The sequence below is a fragment of the Misgurnus anguillicaudatus genome, chromosome 7 (genome assembly GCF_027580225.2).
Source record: "Misgurnus anguillicaudatus chromosome 7, ASM2758022v2, whole genome shotgun sequence".
In the NCBI taxonomy this organism is placed as follows: domain Eukaryota; kingdom Metazoa; phylum Chordata; class Actinopteri; order Cypriniformes; family Cobitidae; genus Misgurnus; species Misgurnus anguillicaudatus.
In genome coordinates this window covers 871,540-895,398 of record NC_073343.2, presented here as the reverse complement: position 1 = coordinate 895,398, position 23,859 = coordinate 871,540, and positions in this window count along the sequence as shown.

Sequence of the window (23,859 nt, the reverse complement as noted above, 5' to 3'; positions counted from 1 at the left end):
ACATAGGATCACTCGACGCGCACATATTTTGAAATTACGAACCACACACATGACGGGCTACATACATATTGTGACGAACTTCACATTGAACACCAAAGAGGTCACCGGCCGCCAATGATCACGATGCTAAAACTTTACAGAAATATGTTTTGTATTCTTGTTTCTGTCTTCACTTATTTATTCCTCTGACAAGATTTGTCTGTAAGCTTGTATTTATCAGTCACAACCTAAAATGTTTTGGCTAATACTTGAGGTCATGATGGTATCATCAGTAATAATGTATAGAACCATTGCCAATTTGATATGCATCTATGAATTCAGGAGATATTTTGAAATGAAGTAGATGGGTCATTCTACAGAAAAGGTGGAATTCAGGTGATGGAAATCTGCTTAAATGAACGTCTTTCAAAACACCCAAAACTTCTATAATAGCGTTAATTAACTTGTCAAATCTATGAATTCGCAAAACGGGGAGCTTAATCTATGTTTAATTTTTAATACATTTTAATAAAGAATCCATGACATTGTATCTTCAATACCTGAAAAAATGAGAATATAATAATAGATAATGAATATGATAAAACTTATAAACTTAAACATTTTTCCATCTTGTTTTGTTTGTATGCTTTTATGTTGGTCAGTTAACGGAATAGTGCTTAGGAAGTACTCATTAGAGAAGACGGTAACACCAATGACGGTAACACCAATAATGGTAACACCAATGACAATTTACAGAAAAAACAAACATTTTAACAAAATGGCTGCCATTAGCCATGTGCTGTTTCATCAGAGATGTAACAATCACATACCTATTCAGTATAATGTATTTTTATGTAAAGATCTTAACACTCCCAGCTATAAAAAAGAGTAACACTAATGACATCCAAAAAATCTTATCTCAAAATTCTTAGATATATCATCACAAATAAGGTAAGATATCTCACAAACCTTTTGCCTTCCTCCACTGCACTTCTTTCACTGACCTCTTGACCCATGAAAAACATCAAATAGCTGATGCATTGTTTCAAAATAAAAGTGCTTTGGGTAGGGTAACACCAATGACATAAATTTGGGGGATAAATATTTATTTGATATTATTCATATTAATAGTGTATTTTTACCATTTCAGTCTTGTAGTAAATTCATACAGAGTTAAAGGTAAATGTAAATTTGATTTGTTTTACAAAAAAACATGGTTTTAAATAATAAGTACACAGTTCAACCTCCATGTATGATCAAAAGGACAGGGCAATTTTCAGGACCAGACATTTAAAGAAAAGTTTAAAAAAGGACAAAAAAGAAAATATAAATAAACTCTCTCATCATGTTAAGGACAGTCTATATTTATTAAATATATATCATTATGGGATTATTGGGTCAAATTAAATGATTAAGGGGTCTGCAAAAGCAAGGGACAAGCATTTCCACCTTTTTTTGTAGAATGACCCAGATAAGGTTACCCTTTGTCCAGTCTATTCCAATAACTGTCCATCAGAAGCACTAATGTGGAAAGATAAGGTTAGCAAACAGCCAGTATCATGTAATTGACTGATGGGATGTTTAGTTCACGCAAGTATCTTATCTAATCCCTTCCAGCCAAAACTTTACAGCTGCTATCTGGGTTTACCTTACAAAATGACTCCACATTTCTCTGGTTGACAGAAGGCAATACATTAAGAAGCAGTTTATGAAAGTCTGCCTATTTTCTGTACTATTATCATGGGAGGATCGTAGACAAAATGACCCATCTGTGTTTCTAATGGTTTGTTGCACACACTGGCGTGACCTCGTTCTTGGGGGTTACGTATTTTTATTTGCATATATTAGTTTGAATGGATTATCGTCAGTTTTATTACAGTCAATCACAGTAAATCACTTTAATTTTATCATGTCCACGACAGGTGTAGTAAATTTGATGAGGGCCAGTGAAAAATTGATAGGGGAATAACAAGGGATACGGCAGCCAGGTTATGTCACCGCAATTGCTTTCTATGAAACAATTAAAATATTCCTTGTATTGTGGAAAAATGAATGAAGTGGTCTGTTAAATCTGAGAGCAGCATGTGAGGTTAATGTTTATTGACAACCCCTTACCTTGCCGTATCCAGCGAATCTTCCCAATTTACATTTTCATTTCATTTAAATGAGACATGCAGTTCTTTGTGAAAAACATATTCGTCAGTTTTATATTTTGTTTAGTTTATAACTTATTTTTAGCTCATGAACATTTTGTTCATTTTGGCAAGCAGGTGCTTGTCATCCACAGTTTGTTACAAATGTTACCTTGCGCACTTTTTTCTTCACAATATGATTTGATAGCTATTAAAATGAGCTGCTGTGTTAGGCTGGTGTTTACTGGCAATTTCCATGTGTTTTCTTTTTCATCGCTTGTGTAATTTCACTGTGAACCAATCGTATAATTGAACACTGTAAAAAATCATTGTTGCCTTAATATTTTTAGTTGAATCAACTCAGATTTACAAGTCATTTTAACTTACTATTATTTAAACAAAAAAGATTTGTAACGTAAAATAAAATATAAAACTTTTGTTTAAATGTAGCTTAAATGGGTTGGTTGCAACCGCTTACCTTGAAGGAATTGATTAGATTCAATGAGTCATTTTTTTCAGTGTATTAGCCTTAATTCTAAACATATTTTTTTATAATAACTTGGCTTCTTTTATGTATGTTAACATTTTAAACAATGATAAAACATATCAACGTGTAAAATCAAATCAAATCAACAAGTAAAACAAAAAGTTTTGAGTAGACTATATCAAAAATGTAGCCCTCCAGATTATATTATCCATTGTGGTACCCCTTGCTCACGAAAAGGTTGGAGACCCAAGCGCTAGTATCACCAAGGTTGTGGGTTTAAATCCTACACTACCAGAAAAAAATGGTAAAAAATGGTCCCTAGCTGTCACTGAGGCAGTAGCCTATAAAAAAGTACACATTTTTACCCAGTTCATATTAGTACCTCAGAGGTACATATTGGTACCAAACGTATACATATCTGTAACTAAATGGTCTATATTAGGACATTTTTAAAGACCCCACATTTATTGAGCATTTTTCGGATAGTGTAGGGCAGTGGTGCACAATTTTTTCGTTGTGCGGCCCCCTTTGTGTACGGTGGCCCCCACAAATACATTTTTTGACAAATTAATGACATGAAATTTGAATTTAACAAACCCTAAAGTACAAAATGTAGTGCTGTTGGTTAGTAGCCTTAATTTTCTGAGGTTTAATTACACAGAATTAAATTAATGTATTTTATAAAAAGTCATAAAACTGAAAACCAGTTTGCGCACCACTGGTGTAGGGAACACACATACCGATAAAGTGTATAGTTTGAATGCAACTAAAATCAAATAAAAGTGTTGAATGTATTCACACACACACACAAAAAATATATGATAATGTGTCTCGCAGACAAAATACTCCTTTCCTCTTGTTTTGATCCAGAACTTAATGGATCTTGAAAAACACTGAGGTTTATTGAAATGTAAAGTGTTCCCCTCTAACAGAGTTGTTAACATAAAAGCAGAAGAAACTGTTGTGATGAATAATGACAGCAGACAACTCCACGCCGGATTCTTGCCGAAGTCAGTTGTTCCGGTGAGGATCCGGTCCTCTGTCTGGATGATAAGCACCATTGTTTTTGTTTGTCCTACTAACCAGCTGAAACTGTACTCCACTCCTTTATAGAGTTATGCTTTCTACATTTGCATTCATGTATTTGGCAGACACATTTATCCAAAACAACTTACAGTGCATGCCAGGCATTACGTGTTCCCTGGGAAACAAACCCATTACCTTAGCATAATAGCATCATGCTCTGTACTGCTGCAACCCTTCTGTTCTACACCATATGTAAATGGGAATTGTTCAAGAAACATTGCTATGTTTGTAACAGGCCTTTAATACAGAATTATATTAGACTGCTGAATCACCACTATCTGAATTCATAGGTGTTTTTTCCACACTGAAAAAAATGATTAATTGAATTTAATAATTTTTTTAAGGTAAGTGGTTGCAATCAATTTATTTATTTACGGCAGAATTGTAATTTAACCTATGCTGGGTTGTTTTAGCACAAAATGCTGGGTTATTTTAACCAATTGTTGGGTCAAATGTGACACTGGACTACAAAAGTGATAAGTCATAAGTCCCATGGGTATATTTGTACCAATAGCCAAAAATACATTTTATGAGTCAAAATGATAGATTTTTCTTTTATACCAAAAATCATTAGGATATTAAGTAAGGATCATGTTCCATGAAGATATTTTATAAACTTTTTACTGTAAATATAATTTTTTTTATTTATCATTGTAATATGTTTTTCTAAGGACTTCATTTGGACAACTTTAAAGATGAATTTATCAATATTAAAATTTTCAGTATTAAACATTTCTGAGTTGAATTGAACACCTAAAGAGTAAATGTAACATATTAAGAGTAAATTGTTGTTCAGAGTTGGAGTAACATCATGAAAGAGTTAATCATACCAGCGTTAACCCAACTCCTAGAGATGTCATTACACTCCGCCCTCAAATTTTAGTCTTCCATTTCCATGTGTCCTGGGGATTGAACGGTAAGTAAAACTCAATTATTAACACAAATTTTTTAATGCTCCTGTGATGCAATCTGTAACTTTATCCTCTCTATCATCATCTCTGTTTGACACCTAAAATTGCATTTTAAATCTTGTAGAGTTTGTTTACTCTTTCATTTAAAGTCACCATCATTGCAGTCAGTGTTTGCATTTCATTAGCTCATTTGCAGTATAAAGGACACACCTAAAAACTGCAAATTTTTGTTCGCACCTACAAAGTGGCAATTTTAACAAGCTATAATAAATTATCTGTGGGGTATTTTGAGCTTAATCTTTACATACGTACTCTGGAGACACAAAAGACTTATTTTACACATTAAAAAAAATCTCATAATATGTTAAAAATGAAAGTTTTTAAAGTCTTGAAAGTTTTCATTTAACTCTGATGAGTGTGAAGCTATATAAAAAATTGTTGAAATTAACTCTGTGAGAGTTAATATAACACTGGACTTTTTGCTGTGTAACAAACCATAAGTCAACAAAAAGCTTATTTATTCAGCTTTCCGATGCTGTAACAATGATTGTGGTCCAGGGTCACAAATATAAACATTTTTAATGTAATGTAATCCAATGGCTGGGTTTGTCTCTTTTTGACCCAACATCAAAACAACCCAGTTGTCAGGACTCTGCCTTGAAGTCTTGTTAAATTTGTATTTTGTCATGGTGGCAGAGTTCTGGCAGTCCCTGGTCTTGTGTGGAGGTTCATGCCTTGTTTTTGTGTTTGGGCATGTACCTCCGGTGTCTTGTCATTTGTCCCCGCTCCCTCGTCCTCCTGCTTATTGTTAATTATCACTTATTCCCTTCACCTGTTCCCTGCTCGTTATCTTGTTTGGTTTATTCTATTTAATGTCAGTGTATCTTTAGTTCTGTGCAGGATCATTGTGTTGTGTTGTGTTACTCGTGTTCGTGTAGTTATACAAGTCAGAGTCAGAGTCAGAGTCAGAGTCAGAGTCAGAGTCAGAGTCAGAGTCAGAGTCAGAGTCAGAGTCAGAGTCAGAGTCAGAGTCAGAGTCAAGTCAAGTTCAGTGTTATCTGTCAGTTTTATGTTTTGTACCCCATTGTGGGTTTTTGTTTTGTCAAATAAAGTGTTTTCTGTTTTCCCCGACATCGTCTGCATTTGGGTTAATCTGTTCCTGCTAATCCTGACAGAATGATCCTGCCAACACTGAACCCAGCGACGGTGTCGGGGTCCGTCGCAGCGCCTCCAGTCATGGTACTGCTGCCCATTGCTGTGCGTCCAGCCCCTTGCTGGTTGACAGAGGGGGAACGCACAGCACTCTTCAGTGCGCTCTTGAGAGCCGTCGCCAGGCCGGAGTCTGCGCAGCCAGGGCCGGAGCCCGCGCAGTCCGCGCAGCCAGGGCCGGAGCCCGCGCAGTCCGCGCAGCCAGGGCCGGAGCCCGCGCAGTCCGCGCAGCCAGGGCCGGAGCCCGCGCAGTCCGCGCAGCCAGGGCCGGAGCCCGCGCAGTCCGCGCAGCCAGGGCCGGAGCCCGCGCAGTCCGCGCAGCCAGGGCCGGAGCCCGCGCAGTCCGCGCAGCCAGGGCCGGAGCCCGCGCAGTCCGCGCAGCCAGGGCCGGAGCCCGCGCAGTCCGCGCAGCCAGGGCCGGAGCCCGCGCAGTCCGCGCAGCCAGAGCCGGAGCCCGCGCAGTCCGCGCAGCCAGAGCCGGTGCCCGCGCAGTCCGCGCAGCCAAGGTCTACGCAGTCCCAGCTGCGTCCTCACCCCAAACCCCCGTGGACTGTCTTGTATTAGTATTTTGTGGACTTCAGTGTGTTTGATAAGTTTTGTTTTGCACCTTTTGTTATTTTATAGTCTGATGTGTTCATAGTCTTGTCATGTATAGTATCTGTCATGTTCTTGTCTTGTGTGTTCCCTTTTTGGACGCCAGGTGGCGTCCTTTGAGGGAGGGCTACTGTCAGGACTCTGCCTTGAAGTCTTGTTATATTTGTATTATGTCATGGTGGCAGAGTTCTGGCAGTCCCTGGCCTTGTGTGGAGGTTCATGCCTTGTTTTTGTGTTTGGGCATGTACCTCCGGTGTCTTGTCATTTTTCCCCGCTCCCTCGTCCTCCGGCTTATTGTTAATTATCACTTATTCCCATCACCTGTTCCCCGCTCGTTATCTTGTTTGGTTTATTCTATTTAATGTCAGTGTATCTTTAGTTCTGTGCAGGATCATTGTGTTGTGTCGTGTTACTCGTGTTCGTGTAGTTATACAAGTCAGAGTCAAAGTCAAGTCAAGTTTAGTGTTATCTGTCAGTGGTTTATGTTTTGTACCCCATTGTGGGTTTTTGTTTTGTCAAATAAAGTGTTTTCTGTTTTCCCCGACATCGTCTGCATTTGGGTTCATCTGTTCCTGCTAATCCTGACACCAGTGTGGGAATTTTGTGTGAATGTTTTAAAGAAACATGTCACAGTTGCCCCCAATTTTCCATACTAAAGCAATTGGTTGCGTATAAAGTGACTTTAGTTTAAACTCAAAGGCACACAAATTCCCTTCCCAGTGTATTTTCAATAGCAAACCATTTAGGTGAAAAAGTAGCAGGCGTGTGTTGCCAAAAAACTGACAAAACTCTGTGAAATTCTCCTAGGAATATGTCCAGCTCCTAGCTGAATTCATAGCTGAATGGTAAATTCACAGAAAAACTATTTTATTCAGGAGAAAAACAGATGCTTGCTACCAGCTAGCTGTGCCTGATAAATTGTCAAACCTTGTGTGCACTTGAAGAACATATAAGTGTGCCAATGAAATTTGTGAATTTTTTTGCAGGAAAAATGCTGAGGTTAAAAATGTGTTAACACATTAGACTTTGACAGTCAGTTTTATGAGTGTGTAAAATTCTGGATCTGTCTTATCGAGATCTGATATCTGCAGTATCATCACCTGTTCTGCTCTAGCCGCTAAAGTGTTGAACTACATAAATTACTTTGCCAGAAAAAGCAGAACAAGAAGCTTCCCGAATGGTTTTACAGTGAAGCAATGGATCGGCTGACTTTGTAAAAGCATTATAGATGGAGACCAGCATTTTACAATTCGTTTTCAGCAGATCCCCTTCCAGTACCCCGACCTTTAACATTTTCACTTTTCCTTACCCACATTCGTGAACTAGCACTGCCACATAAAGCTGCACATTTTAATGGGAAACGACAGAGGCAAGCGAAGTGACTGCCTTTTCAAGGCTTGCCTGGAAGGCCTTCATTTCTTAACAACACAAGGCTCTAATTTTCCATGGAAAGGATTTGAAATGGCCGGCGCAAATGCATACAGATACATTAGTCGACAGGATTCGTTGATAAGTTGTTCAGTACTTCAGAGTGGAAAGTAAGCCATTTGACGAAACGATAACCTGGGGTGCCAGATCCCAACTATTATTTTTGACATTTGAATGTGGCACAAAAAAACTACAATTTTCGAGTAAAGTGTTAAAGATGCAGAAAAGCTTGTACGAAATGTTGGGTGAAGTGTGTCAATTGTGTACTACTAATCTTTGCAAACATAATAGGCTAAATAGTAATTTTCCTTACACAACTACGTACAAAAGATGTGGAGCGTGTGTAAAAACCAGCCTTTAAGGTGGCTAATTTATCTACAAAAACAAACGATTAGATGAAGCAATAATAAATCCCCCAAACCCAACGTCACTGGCACGAATGTGATACTAAAACGTATAAGAACGAGTTTGTATGAATTCATACAATTAGACACTGTGTGAATTGTCATAAGATTGTGTTTGTGCTAACCGCAAAGCAATTGCTCTGATAAATCACCATCTCTTTAACTTTTAGCTTGTTATCCCTGATTGAATCAGGTAGCAAACGAATAAAACAGGTTGTTTATGGGAGCTTGAAGAGAGCAACAGTAAAGGCCCCGGATATGACTGATAGTTTATAATTAAAGATAATGCTCAAGTTACCCTTAAAAGCCAGCGCAGTTTCCTTCGATGTCAGCAGTGATATAGATAATTCACCCAAGGAGCTCTTGAGAATCCTCATGTTACATTCATTCGAAAATGCTGATCAAGACAAAACTAGAGGATTTTACCGGGTTCATTTCACCCACGTCCGGATCATGTACCCCTCAGAGGACTGACTTGTACATAGGCCTGAACACATTTCGCAGGCCTGTCTCTCAATATAACATCAATCAATAGGATGTTGCACGTTCAATGTCAAGATTCTCAAGGACATGATAATTATTTAAATACCACAGCTTTATTGATTGATCCGGATGGGCACCTGCAAGGAAACTAACAATTTCCTTCACGTATGAGCGAACTGGCTTACCACTGCATCTGTATTGCTTGTAATTTTATGCTATTTAGTTTGCATGTACCATTCAAGGTTAATTTAGTTTTGCTTTTTTAAAGCCGCTCTATGCATTTTCTGAGTTTTTGTCAAACAGCGACCCCTAGAGTCGCTGGAGAATACTTGCAACTGTCGTAATTTCCCACTCTAGTACTCCGAGGATATTGACAAGGTAATGTTTCACAATTTCATACAAATATTAGGCTACTGCATAGTCTACTTAACTACAGATGATGTTAATAGGATAATAAGAAGTTTATTCCAAGTGTAGAGTGCATATAATAATAAAGTACCGCGTTTGCTAGCTTATAGCGTTTTTACATGATTGCAGCTAAATCACAAGTAAACATTACAAAATGCCATGACAAAGTTAATTGTGTATGTTGCATTATCTCATAAGATTGTTCGTTATAATGTCACTATACATGATTTTTGCTATTTATCATAATAGTTTGCAAATTGTGCATGTTTACACTATTTACAACCTCTAGGCTTATTTATGTCCTGATAATTATGTGAGATATTGACAACTGTTGTCATGATAATCGCATGACATACTACAAGCAAGAGCAACAACATACAACATAGACCGCAAACAAGTTTACAAATGTGAGATTTACTTACTAGTCCATCAACAAGATCGCCAGATCAGCATCCCTCCAGTGCTGTCTTTAAGCTCACGCCAACGAGTAAAAACTTGATCGAGTGGGACTCTTGTCCGGTTCCTAATGCTGTCAGATTCTCTTTTCCTTTTCCTACTCTCTTCGTTTAGCCTCACGTCTCAAATTTGCGCGTTCAGTTGTTGTTATAGGCTTGATCGACTTCATGCGGCGCTGCAAGAACAGACAGCCGGATGACGTCAAAGTGCCGTCTTGGATCATTCTCGCGGTACTTTGACGTCATCCGACGGTCGGTTCTTGCAGCGCAACACGAAGTCCAACAAGCCTAACGTGTGTGACGTCGTTGCCGTAAAGCAAGTCGTGATTCTCGCGAGATTTGTCAGGGGCGGTTCTCTCAAGCTTACATTGGTGGTTTTGCTAGCGGCGTCCTCCCCGAGCTTCAACAGGAGGATGATTCGCCCTACTATGACTTTGTTTACCACTGAAATAACTTTGAAGCTGTTATATTAAGGTAAAATAATAGTGCATAGTGTGTCTTTAATATTAGTTTTTATTTTAATATTATTTTAAATGTGCTATTCATTTCAGATTAGTTTTTGTTAGATTTTTTAGTTTTAGTTTAGTTAATTTTGTGAATGTATTTCTATGTAGTTTTTATATAGTTTAGTTTTACTTTTATTTTTTATAATTTAGCAGGGCGGTATGTTGCTTGTTGGGCAATATCAGTATTCTGTGTGCTATATGCCTTTTGTTTCTTCAGTGTAGATAACAAATGAGATGGAAATTTAGCTAACCATGCAGATTAAATATGTTAAAGCATACCAATACCCCAAAATAACCAATCAATGCATTTTTATTTTTAACAATTTTTTTTTTTGATGGTATACAATAAAGAACAATTTTTATCAAAATACAAGTAATTGAATTTAGTTTTCCTGTATTGATGACATGGCGTGACCTAATTCAGCCAATCTTACTCATAGATATGTATAACTAAGTATGTCTTTACCAGCTGTTATGTGTAAGTCGTCCACAATATTGGAATGGTCCTAAGCGGTATGAAACCCAGTGTTGCCAAGTTGGCGGTTTCTTGCGGAATCTGATTATTTTAAACTGTTGACATGAATGTTTTTCTCTCGGATTAAATATGGAAGGAATTTGTTCACCTGCTGTAAATATTAAGGTAATTTTATTTTATTTATGAAAGTAAAGCTTTATTTTGGAAATGGGTATTTGGGATAGATTTAATATTTATGCAAATCTGGCATCCTTGTCAAGCCTGAGAGGAAGAAAGCTTACTGTGTGGCGGCCACCGTAGCCTACTACAGTATTTTTATCAAATGTTATGTGCTGCTCTGTAGACACAAACATTTTAACTATTTACACAATACACCAAGCGTTACCGAACACAGCATTAAAAAGTTACTGTATTTAAAATGTTTTAATACTGACTTAGTACAAGATTCACAATCAAGCTACCAAAGGCTAAAAGGGTTGGATGCATCTACATGAGTGGTCGAATGTCATATCTAGTTATAAATATCTATGATTTCACTATTATGAAGTGCAATCTACAGGTGTTTCCCGAAAACAGCCACGTGCAGCATTTTTTATTTTTTGCATACACTGTAAAAAAATTCCATAGAAATTGCAGCTGGGTTGCCGGTAATTTACCGTAGATTTAAATTTATGTTTTTACTGCCAACATTTTGTTCAAAGTTAAATGAACATTAAACATTTACAAGTCTTTGTCTTTACAGAGTAAAACAAAAACAAAAAACAGCATCACGCAAAACATTCTAACAAAATCTGAAACAAAAAACATAAAAAGGTCAACCCATCCTCACCCCATGGCGTCAATATTTGACGCACTTGACCATGCGTCAATATGTGACGCGGAGGGTATACCTTTCGCGTCATTTTTTGACGAACTGGGGACTTCAATACTATTACGTCCGTTGCATTCTCTTTCCTATTTTCTTACCATTTTCGCGTCGGTTTAGGGTTAGATTTACATAATGACATCCCTACCCAAACCTAACTCTAACCCCAACGCCAGGTGACAACTAACTCTAACCCCAACGCCAGGTGACAACTGTTTAATTTCGCGTACACTGTTTAATTTCGCGTACACTGTTTAATTTTGCGTAATCTAACCCTAAACCGACGCAAAAATGGTAAGAAAATAGGAAAGAGAATGCAACGGACGTAATAGTATTGAAGTCCCCAGTTCGTCAAAAAAAGACGCGAAAGGTATACCCTCCGCGTCACATATTGACGCATGGTCAAGTGCGTCAAATATTGACGCCATGGGATGAGGATGTGTTGAAAAAGGTTGATGATGATTTCTGGTTCCCAGAATGCTTTGCATGAGGCTGTTATTGTATAGTTTTATTCTGTAAAGATAAAGACTTGTTAATATTTTAAATTTATTTAACTTTGAACAAACTCTTGCCAGTAAATAACATAAATTTAAATCTACGGTTAATTACCGGCAACCCAGCTGCAATAACATTGTAATTTCTACGGATTTCTTTTACAGTGTATATATGTATTTTTCATTAATTATTATTTAATTTCAGTTAGTTTTTCAATCACGGTAGTAAGTTTAGTTTAGTTTTAGCTTTTTAGGTTTTATTTTTATATTATTTTAGTTTACAATTTTTTTTATCAATCGTTTTCGTCATAATTTCAGTTTTAGTTTACAAAAATAACCCTGGTATCATTTCAAAAAGTACACCTTTCCAGCTATAGAGTGCATATTAATAGTTCAAAAGTACATATTGGTACCAAATGTATACATACTGTATCTAAATGGTTCATATTTGAACCTTTTTAAAGGGTACTGCCTCAGTGACAGCTTGGAACCAATTATTGACTATTTTTTTGGAAAGTGTACAGTATTAACTCTTAACTCTTAATTGACAAATTATCTCGTCAATTAAGAGAAAACATTTGCCTGAAAAAAAAAAAACGTGTTCCTGATGAGTTTTTATGATAATATGTAATTCCTCAATTATCCACTAGATTGCACTCTTGAATTTATAAATAACTGAAGCAAAATATTATTTGTTAATTTTACACAATTTATAATCTCTAACAAAATTTCTTAAAAAAAAGCAATTATTTCAGCATTTTGTGAAACTTTTGTGAAAATCACAAAAACTGCTGATGGGCAACCTAAAAAAAAAATCTGGCGGGGAATGAGTTAAGCTCCAGTGTCATGTCTACTGTATAACAAACGTTCTTCAGAGTTAAAACATGCCAACCAATTGAACAGAGTGTACATGTGTCCTGCACAACATCATTTTATCAACATCATCACATTGATCATTTAAACAGTTTTGTTTAATCAATTCAGTAATTAAAATTTTTGGTTGTGACATTTTTTGGTTGTGACATTTTTTGTGACAAATCCACCCTGTTAAAGATTGTGGATGTTTTGCATTATGCAATTAATTTCAGTTAAATTAATTTCTGCTTAGAAATGTACTTTGCCCTTACAGTACATCAATTCCGAAAAAACTGTTTAACAAGATGACCATTGTCCATGTTTAGGGCTCAGTGCAAACACCTCTTCCCCACCTCTACCTTTATTTATGTTTTGCAAATCTGCTTCATAATGAAAAGGAAGTTTAGCCGATCTAACCTTTCCCCTGATGGCAATTATTCGTTCTAATCCCAGTGCTGGAAATGTACAGTGATGATTAAAGAAAATGCAGGTCATAATGGCGACGTGCCATCATGCATAGAGGAAGGCCATCGGGGAGAGCAGGGTTGTGCCAGTTTTAGGAATAATGATAATGCGAGATGAAATAATGACTTTTCCCACCTTGTTCGTCCCTGGCAGGTAATTTTCTGGAGATTAACTCCGACCCCGAGCACAATTACCAGCAGAGAGGAGACAAAGTCCACACAGTAAAAAATTTAATTAATGGGTAGACGAGGCATCATTAGGAACATGTTGGATAGGGACCCTGGGGCGATAGGAGAGAGGCGCTTTTGGTTAAAAGCCTGAGAGGTTATCAATTTATATCCTACATATGCTGTTTTTTTTTTTTTTAGGGAGGGTGACATTTTATTATTGGAGAACTTGGAAAGATTACAGGAAATAATGGAGATTGTGGTAGGTAGTTATAAATTAGATAAAAGGTGTTTGGACATCACAAACTAATAACAACTAGTTTCACCTCTATTTTTTAAAGCAAACAACATGAATGATATGAATCTTGCATAATGCACTCACTTTTATGTGTTTTGAGCATAGGGGGAGTTAGGGGGAGGAACTGCCCCCAGACCAGATCCAAATATGATTTTGTCTGAGCTAATAATGAAATAGAAATATAAAAATTCATATTTTATTTGTCTAATATTAATACTTGAATAGATCAAATGAGTAACTTAAGGATAAAAAACTTTAAAATCATTTAAACCATATTAAAAAACCCTGAAGTCTTGGTAATCTCAAAGTATTGCAAATCAGATGCAGTGCATTGAAGCATTTCTAATTAGAATTGAATTACAGTATTCTATAAGAAAATATAATGGCTAATAACTTCCTGCGCTATTGTTGGACATTTGCATTGTTTAATGGGCCTTGTCTGACCATATTTAATAATTATATACAATATTCAATAATGTTCTATAATAACCATAATTAAGCCAAAAGCTAAGAGAGACTATATATGTGTGTGTATTGACCTACTGAATCCAGGATTGGAGCAATCTGTTAAATAATGATACACAGCATAAATGGCTGGAAAAATCTATATAGAGTAGACATCCTAGAAGTACAATTGCACAACAGGCTGTTTTTCTGTCAGAGAAAGGTAGACGTTGATTATGTAATACTGAACTATTACCGTTTTTCTGATGCATGAAAACTTAATAACAAAAATGAATTTCCTTTCCTTATTTCACCAATATGAGCTGCTTTTCAGTTTATTGGCCTTATTTACAGTGGCGGAGCCAGAGGGGTGTCCAGGGTGGCACTGGACACCCTTGACATGTCACTGGCCACCCCGTGTGCCACCCCAAATTGAATGCGCTACTTTCACTTAATCGCTATGTTTATTTTCGACGTGTGGCAGCACAGCACATTGTTAAAAACAAACATTATGAATATTAACCCTCCCTGTGGTCCTGCGGCAAACTCTTTATTTTTCAATCACTGCACAAAGAGATTACTCTGCTGATTTTGGACAAACAGATATGATTTATACATCATTTATAACGTTAAAGTGTCATTTTTTGTGTGTCTATAAAAACTGAATGGTGTGCTTTTCACAAAATTAAGAAAATATACATAATGCGCGTTCTGTTATTTCTCCATCAGTGACGTCTTTTCAAAAAAGCGTCAGAAAAATTACTGTAACTTAACGAATACTTTTCATACCATCAGAAGATAAATGTCATGTCTACATAATGCTTGGAATCTCTTTAAAATGATGTAAGTGAAGTCGTACATTGCTAATACTACATGATTTCACCGTATATGCTGGAAGTGTGGTAATTTTCTTGTGGACTGAATAAACCCTAAGATTGGCAATTCTTTACAACAAAACCCAGCACCATGTTTTCATTCTTGACGTGATCTTTATAGGCTACTGTATGATTGTTAATTCGACTGGATTGCCACATTGAACTTGAAATTTGCGCAACGCGCATATCCGATAGTGCGCGTGCACAGCCAGAGCTTAAACGACTTCATATTCGCGTCTTTTTGGCTTAAACGGACAAATGCTCATATGTCAAAATAGCTGTCTTGGTGATTTTCATACTAAACATTTGGTTACTGTACGTCTTAAACATTTTATTGCATTCGGTCTTAGCCTAACCTGTTGAAGTCTCTCTGTCATTAAAGTTAATTAAATTTCAAAAGAAAAAAGAAAACTTTTGCGTCTTCTGTATCTTCGTAAATAAAGATTAATCCAAACATCCTTTGAGTTGAGCTCTGTTATTTGAAGTAAGTTTAAGGTTTATCATGGAGTTTAGATTTCCTGATCTTTTGCTTCATTAAAGGGATAGTTCACAAAATGAAAATTCTGTCATCATTTTTACATCCTTATGTTGTTCTAAACCTGTACGAATTTCTTTTTTCTGATGAACACAAAAGAAGATATATTGATAAATGATGGTATGCACACAGCTGTAACCATTGACTTCCATAGTAGGAATAAAAACAACATAATGGAATTCAATGGATATACCATTAATTGTGTGCTTACCATCATTTATCAAAATATCCTCCTTTGTGTTTATTAAAATAAAATACAGGTTTAGAACAACATAAGGGTGAGTAAATGATGACAGAATTTTCATTTTTGGGTGAATCCCTTTAACAGACAGTTAATCAGATGTAAGAAATACAGTAGAAAGATTTAAAATTCACCCTTATTATGTTTACATCTAATGCGATCAAAAGATTCATTTATGCTTTCTTGATACATGGTTACACGTCATTTTCTTTTATGGACTACGGACCTCCTAAAGTAGCTTTGGCCACCCCCTGGCCACCCCATTAAAAAAATTCTAGTTCCGCCACTGCTTATTTACTAAGCCTGCCCACATTGCTGGCTGTTTCATACCCACCGGGTGCTGTAGTAATTCAACAGCGGTCTCGACAAAATACCTACAACAACTTTGCAGGAAGCTTGCAACCTATTAGATGATCGCTTTTACCCGCTGCCCTGTTCATGGGATGCCTCTATTCGCTTCCAGAGTGATTACCTGTCCACTGAGAGCATTTCTGGCCACATCCTCTGCTGAGATCCTGACATCATCAATTCTCTTCCAAGAGCTCCTTACAACAAACTTACATGAAATGGAACAAAGCAATCACCCATTGAGCCCCCAATGACCTCTAAGCCTTTGAACCAGATGAGGTATAGTAGTAAGGTTGAACAGATCTCAAAACACCCTTTAGATGATGTAAAGCAGACAGATCAATAGTTAATTAGTTAATAGTTCTAGTACAGTAACATGCTGGGACAAACCACATAATGCTCAAACAATTTTGGTATTACTATTATAAAAGTATATAGAGATAAACATTGCATTAAACAAATATTACTGCAAATATGCAAATTAACACAAGACTGCGGAAATAAGTACACTGTAAAAAGTAAAAGTTGGATTAACTTAAAAAGTAAATTTTTATTTTTTTCAACTTTTAAGTAAAACATTTAAGTTGATCAAGCTATAATTTATTAGATGTTACCAATTACTCTTTTTGAACCTTTTCACCATTTTTATACTTAACTCATTCCCCGTCAGCCTTTTTTTTAAAGTTGCCCCAGCATTTTTTGTGATTTTTTGGGGGAAATGGAAATTTTTCTTCTAAAAATATATAAACATACAAATATATCAAATGAAAGAACAGACCCTCTGCTTTCAAACAAACAATGAACAAGCAAACAAACTCTTTATATAACTCTTAAATATGGTTTTATTTCTTCAAAATAAAAAGTTTTTGCAAAAAGCTGAAATAATAGCATTTTTGTGAAGGAATTTTGTTAGAGACTAGATTCAGAATGATTATCAAAACATACAAAGAGTTTAAAATTAGTAAAAAAAAATTTGCTTCAGTTTTTTTATAAATTGGGTAAATTCGCCAGGATAAGGTATTACAGATTTTTCTCTTAATTGACAAGATAACTTGTCAATGGCGGGGAAAGAGTTAAAGTGATTACCAGTGTTACCAATTGAAGCATTTGTTAAAGTACAGTAGATCGACTTTTAATTTTCATAGTGTAGATTTTTGTTCTTGCATGCAAAACTTAACAAAATGTCAGGGTGTTGGTGGTTTCCAGGGCTTTGATGTGCAGTTGTTAAGGTGTTTTGAGTAATTTTAGCATATGTGGTTGTATTGATAAACTATAATAACAGAGAGGGACAAAAACCAACGCGTTTACACAATGCGTTTTCATTCAGAACACGTGAACCAGCTGAAACGAACGAGGAGATCAGTGATTACATAACGGCTACCGTAGTTGCAACATGCATTTGGAAAAGCGAGGCGCTAGAGGGCACTGTTCGTTTGAATGCGAAACACAATTTTACCACTAGATGGGGGTAAATCCTACTTATTGTCCCTTTAAAATTTTGAGTTGATTCAACTTACAAATATTAGTTGACTCAACAACTTTTTTTAAGTTAAATTAATTCAAACGTACATATTTTATGTGGTGGATAATTTGTATGAATTTGTATCATTTTTACGCTTTAGTATGATCTGCTTTCGCGCCCCTGTGACATTGAGGTTAGGGGTGGGGTTTCATTTGCTCTTTTTTGGGATAATTGTATGTTTTTGTACACTGTAAAAAATTCTTTGCTGCCTTAAAAAAATGTGTTGAATCAACTCAGATTTACAAGTCATGTCAACTTACTATTATTTATTTTGACTAGAGAGGAGTTGTTATAACTACAGATGAGTACAGGTAGTATACAACTTGTAAAATGTACAGGTAGTTGGAAAAAGTTCAGTTCATTTTTTAAGTTATAACAAGCTTTTATAAGTTGTATACTCATCTCTTCAATGATAGGCTAGTAAGTTGACATGACTTGTAAATCTGAGTTGACTCAACAAAAATATTTTTTACAGTGTTTGATTCACATTGTACACATTTCTACAAAATTGAAATGTTTTCTCATCAGTTTGAAAGCCCAGCCAGTGTCTCTGTGATATTTCAGTGCTTTGATCTTTTGGGTCCTTTATCGTAAGTTTGTTTTGTATGTCATTTTATTATCTGCCAGGTGTAAGTTAGGAACACACCTCTCCTGAACAAGCCACACAATTTGTGGTATCATTCATGTCTGTAAGATGTGTTGAAGTTAGTGAGACATGGTTAGGGATAAATTCAAATACAGACATATTTACTGTAGATAGATGAGACGGTGTAAACAAGACTGCTGTATTTCAGCTGGGTGACACTTGAATATATGCTAGGAACAGATTCAGGTGGTTGGTAATGAGGACAGTAAATGGTGACATTCTACCTAAAGGCACTTAACATCCTGAATGTCTGTCTTTCACACGGCTGTAATGAGCCCAACATCCGTAAAGCTCAATTTGTAATGGTGAAAATCCTCTATTAGCCTGTCCGCCATTCTGCCAGCCTGTTAACCTTCACAATGAGTTATGAGAAATTTGGAGATATTTGGTGGAAACAGGGCGGAACAAGATTATTAGCAGGTGATATATCTAACGCAAAGGATCAAATTTAAATGCATGGTAAAACTGCATGTACACAACAGTAAATGATTATATTTTTGTCTTTTCTGACTGTACTGTGTGTTGCGTAGTTGGCTGGATGTACCGCATCTGCTTTTTTAGTTTTTTATAAGGTTTATATACAATTATTAAGCTTATTCCTTCAAGGGAATCGTTGGCTGGACGTAGGTGATTTCAAGTTTAATGTCCATATGGGGACATTTGGTCAAATGGTGCGTTGGATTGATCATATTTATGAGTCGGTGCATATAAAAAGCATCATAAAGTCATAATCGCTAGTAAAAATCTCTACCTTTAAATCTAAGTTGGGGTTGTGTCAATTAATGACTCATGATGGAAGCACATTGGTTTTGATCACGTATCTAATTCTGAAAGGCGAGGCTATGATGTTGTTTTTATGCATTTTGTGTTGTGTTAATGAAGAAGGTTGATCAAGTCTTCTAGAATACAAAACTCATTTTAGATGGTTTATGCATTGAGAGACTTTGCTTAAATGATTCTGTGCCGATCGATGAAGACATGAAATGCACAATAACCAGACAGACTTCAGTGTTCAGTTACTGTTTAGATGTATCTGAAGAAGCTGGAATAAGCAGGAAATGCTGCAGGTGTATCGATATGTCCTGTTTCCCTTTCCTTTGGGTTTGTATTCATGCGGTATTACATGCATGCAATATGCTTATTGATCGCCGCTGTCGTCTGAATAATGTAAGATCACCTCACTTGAGAATGTTAAAGCTGTGTGTGCATTTGCTCAGAAATAAAACCTGGATCCAAAAATCAACTAATAAAGGATTTGAAAAAATATAAACCCGCAGACAGTTTGGCGACCATTTCCAGTAAACTATAGTAATGACTTTGCTTACATGATGAAATATCATACATCTCACAAGTTATTTTGGCAAAAGCCTTTTTTACCATAGTAAAATGTAGTGTATTGCATGGCTTTGGAGATGATTACATTTCAAACACAGCAACAAATGCTACTGTGCATAACTAAAGGCATATTTTTTAATGGCATGTTCAGAAAAACTTGTAACAAACAAACCAATTATTACACCCACAGAACCAACAAGTGATAAATTAAGGTTGGTGTGTGATTCTAAGCATCTCATGCTGTTTAGTACATTTAAGGAAATGTCTTGGCATCATTTCTGCTAGCAGTTATCTTAATTCGAAACTTCCACCTAACCCAGCAAGTAAAAAGCTGAAGCCGGATAATTGGGTTTAGGTTTTTAAATGAAAATTAAATGACCTTAATGATTCGATTTTAAAAGGGGCGTTGAGAGACTCTCTAGATGAATTCAGAAAGGAGCTCTTAGATTATCATACCTCACAGACTGAAGCGTCCCATCATTCCTCATGTATGGATGAATAATAGTTTTCCCACCCGTGTGGAGAGCAGGTCCACCCCACCCATCTTTACTGTATAAACCGGTTAGGATGGGAGTGTAGGTATTGAAACGCTCTGAAAGGGGCACGGCATTTAACCTTGAAATGAGGCAGTGTATCTCTTAAAAGGTCACAGCATGATGACATGTCTGCAATTCAGTTAAACACGCATTAAGGAGATTTTTCATTCGGTAGTTTAATGTATTCTTGTGGATCTCGCCTCCGAGTGCATTGCTTTAAAAATATGTAAGGAATGAATGGTTTTGTTTAAATTTTTTTTATTCCAGTTTAAACAATTATTAGTATTATGTGGTGCCACTTCATCTGAAATAAGCTCGGGAAAGCTACCAAACACATTCTGGCCTGTTTGTTTTATTATTATTTTACGTCTTCATAAACGCTTCCATGGAATGGAAACTATATAGGGGTGTCACAATTCTCTAAATCCTAGATTCGATTACATTTTCGATCCTAAGGTCGTGATTCAATTCGATTCTTGGTTTTAAATTTTTTTTAAAGACAATAAAATGTTATGCCATTATTATTTATTATTATAGTTTCGCATTAACATGCACATTGCGTGCTTTTTCTCTCATAGGGGTTTAGAGCTTGTAGAGAGAGGATTTCTTCTTGCACGCACATGGACTTAATGTGTGCGTCTTGGACTCTTAGCATCTGAAATAAATGCAGCGCGTTATGCAGCTGCACTTCTCTCTGTCTCACGTGCACGCGTTCTCGCATCTGTCCGAAGTCTAAACATAAACTAAAGTAGTAATCCTTACTTATTTGTTCAGTTTTATGCGTTTCATGCAAGCTGAAGCAAACTATCCCTTCTGTTTAAAATATAACCCGCTGCATCTTGGCGCCTCTCTCACTCTCGTGCACGTGCAGAGAGCTGCGCTCTGTCTGAAGTCAGATCACTAGGTAGTAATCCTGTTTATGATATGCATTTCAAGGAGTCGTAGCAATACATCCCTCGTGTTTAAAATGTGTTTAAAATATAAATTGCGTTCCCCTGAACCAATGTTTTTAAAGGCACCTCTGAGAGCTTTTTCCCCACTTGGCAAGCCGATCGGACGTGACATGGGGGCATGGCAGCATCGACGATCCCATTTTTTAATTCGAAGTTCGAGGTCGTGACTTAATTTCGATAGATGTAAAAAACAGTAACATGTATTAAAATTATATTAAATTATAGGCTAAAGTCACGTGACTGCAGTGACATGGATAACGTATGACACGGCTGACGTGTTATCTGGTGCGCCCCAGCTGTTTGTTTTTTTGTTCGCCAGGGCTTTGTTTACAGTCTGAGGGAGACGCACGCTGTAAGTTTGAAAAAAAACCCATCTTTGTAAACATGTTTGAGGATAACACATCATCCATGTCACTGCAGTCACGTGACTTTAGTCTCACGCATGCACTTCACAACAGACGCAGAAGAGAAGACAATGCTGAATAAAGTCGTAATTTTTTTTGGATTTTCGATGCTTCAACACTTCCTAACTGACCCACTGATGTCACATGGACTACTTTGATGATGTTTTTATTACCTTTTTACTATACCGTACATAGATTTTCAATGAAGGGTCAACAAGCTCTCGGACTAAATATAAAACATCTTAAACTGTGTTTCCGAAGATAAACGGAGGTCTTATGAGTTCGGAACGACATGAGGGTGAGTCATTAATGACATTATTTTCTTTTTTTGGGGAACTATCCCTTTAAAACTAATGCAGACTGTCACTCTTTGATCCCCTCCCCTCTTTCATAGGTCTCCCGGATTTTGGAATCCAATTGTTTACGGGTATGATGACGGCACTAACAAAACTATTATTGCTGTTAAAGACTGCCAACGCTTCTTTATTCATTCATTTGCTATCTCACGCAAAAATGATTGACAGATAAAGAACATCTTGTACATTTGGAGATTCTGCATTGCCGTTTTTGTCCCGTTGCCTGAGGTAGGAAGATCACGGCCTTTACAAAGAGCCTATCCTGTAGGTAACTTCTCAAAAATCTGTGCGCTTCTCTTTGAGGCTGCTGGCTGTGTGACCTCAATGCCACAAATCAGTATTTCTGACAGCTCCTCTATTCGATTTGTGAGACAAAGAGCTCACTGTGCCACGTGTGGGAGCGTTTGTTTGTGTGTGTGAAAGAGATGAGCCAAGCGAGATCAATGTTTTTAGTTTTTTGTGAAGCTGATCCTTTGATCAAATGCAGGGAAAACGTGCCTAGTGAACCATTACAGTCAAACAGAGCACAATGGTGGGGTTCCACAAGCAAACATCTCATTCATTCCTCCCTATAGAGAAACTGCTTATAGAATACCATGTAAACCTTTTAAGACAGGACCACCATGAGCTTGGAGGTTGTTAGGGTTATGATCTATGCTTGTATACAATCTGAGGTTTTTAAATGAATGCTTTTCATCGTGCATGTTTATTCCTTCTACAGCTAAATACGCAGATAAGTAACCACACTACCCATAATGCCCAGAAGAGGGCAGTATCGTGGATCCACCCTGTGATGTCAAACATACCGTGGAAATGAGAATCAGTGCTGATGGTGATAAAGCATTGTGAATTAAATAATCTACACATTCTCTATAAATTACGGAAGCTGAGAGCGGACATGTAATATTATTATTTTTCCTTGCTTGTTTTTTTGTGATCACGACTTAATTTTCTCATGATGTCGAGACTACAAAAGTCATTTTTTTTATTGAAGTGGACTGATGCAAATGACTCAGAAATCCATTTTTATACTAGGAATGCAGTTTGTATGAAAAACTAGTCGTTGGTAAGTAAAAGCTAGTCGTGTTTCCTGTCACAAGCTTTTATTGTGCACAAACGATAGCTGTCTGTCTCCCAGAAGTTATTCTGAAGTGTTGGATACTATTACAGTCAATATTCACTGTAAATGAGAAAGCAATCGCCACTCAGCCGGTCGCTATAATTACAGAGCTTTTCTGTCCAGAGAATCACTTTACAACACGTAAATATGATAACAGTGAGCTGAAGTGTGGATACCTTTTCATGAGAGATGTGAAAAACACTCAGCTGTATAATTCAAAGCTGAGAGCATCTCCTGTTCTGCATGCAGGGAAATGAAGAGCAGGACCTTGCAGTGCGTAATCATGTAATCTGATATCATCCTCTATCTGGATTGAGCAATTTAGATGCCGAACAATTTATGCTGTTTTCATTTTCAGATTTATACTCATGTTAAACTGTGGGGAGTGACGTGTTTTTCATTACAGGAGAAAGAGTTTCAGAAAGCTGGCTTTATCAAGTCAATCATTGAAAGAGACGTAGGCACATCTTAAATGCATTGCTGTATTTGTAAACCTCAAGTAAAATATATATGTTGCATGGGTCTCGTTGCATGTTGTTAATAGATGGGTAATGTTCTTAGAGGAATAGTTTACTAATATATTTTTGTTGCTAAAAATGCTGCTATTTTCTATGGAGAATTGTGAATGAATCTTCACACAGTTTTTTTTGTTATACAACAGTGTTTCACTCCATGTAATACTCAAAAACAGTGATGATGCAATGATGGTTTTGACAGCTTGCAGACATAGTCCATTTGTGAATGTACTCTTTCTTTCTTTCTTTCTTTCTTTCTTTTTCTGCTGATGATGTGAAAATTTGAATTACATTGTTGTATTTGTAAATCATTTTGTTTGATTTTTGC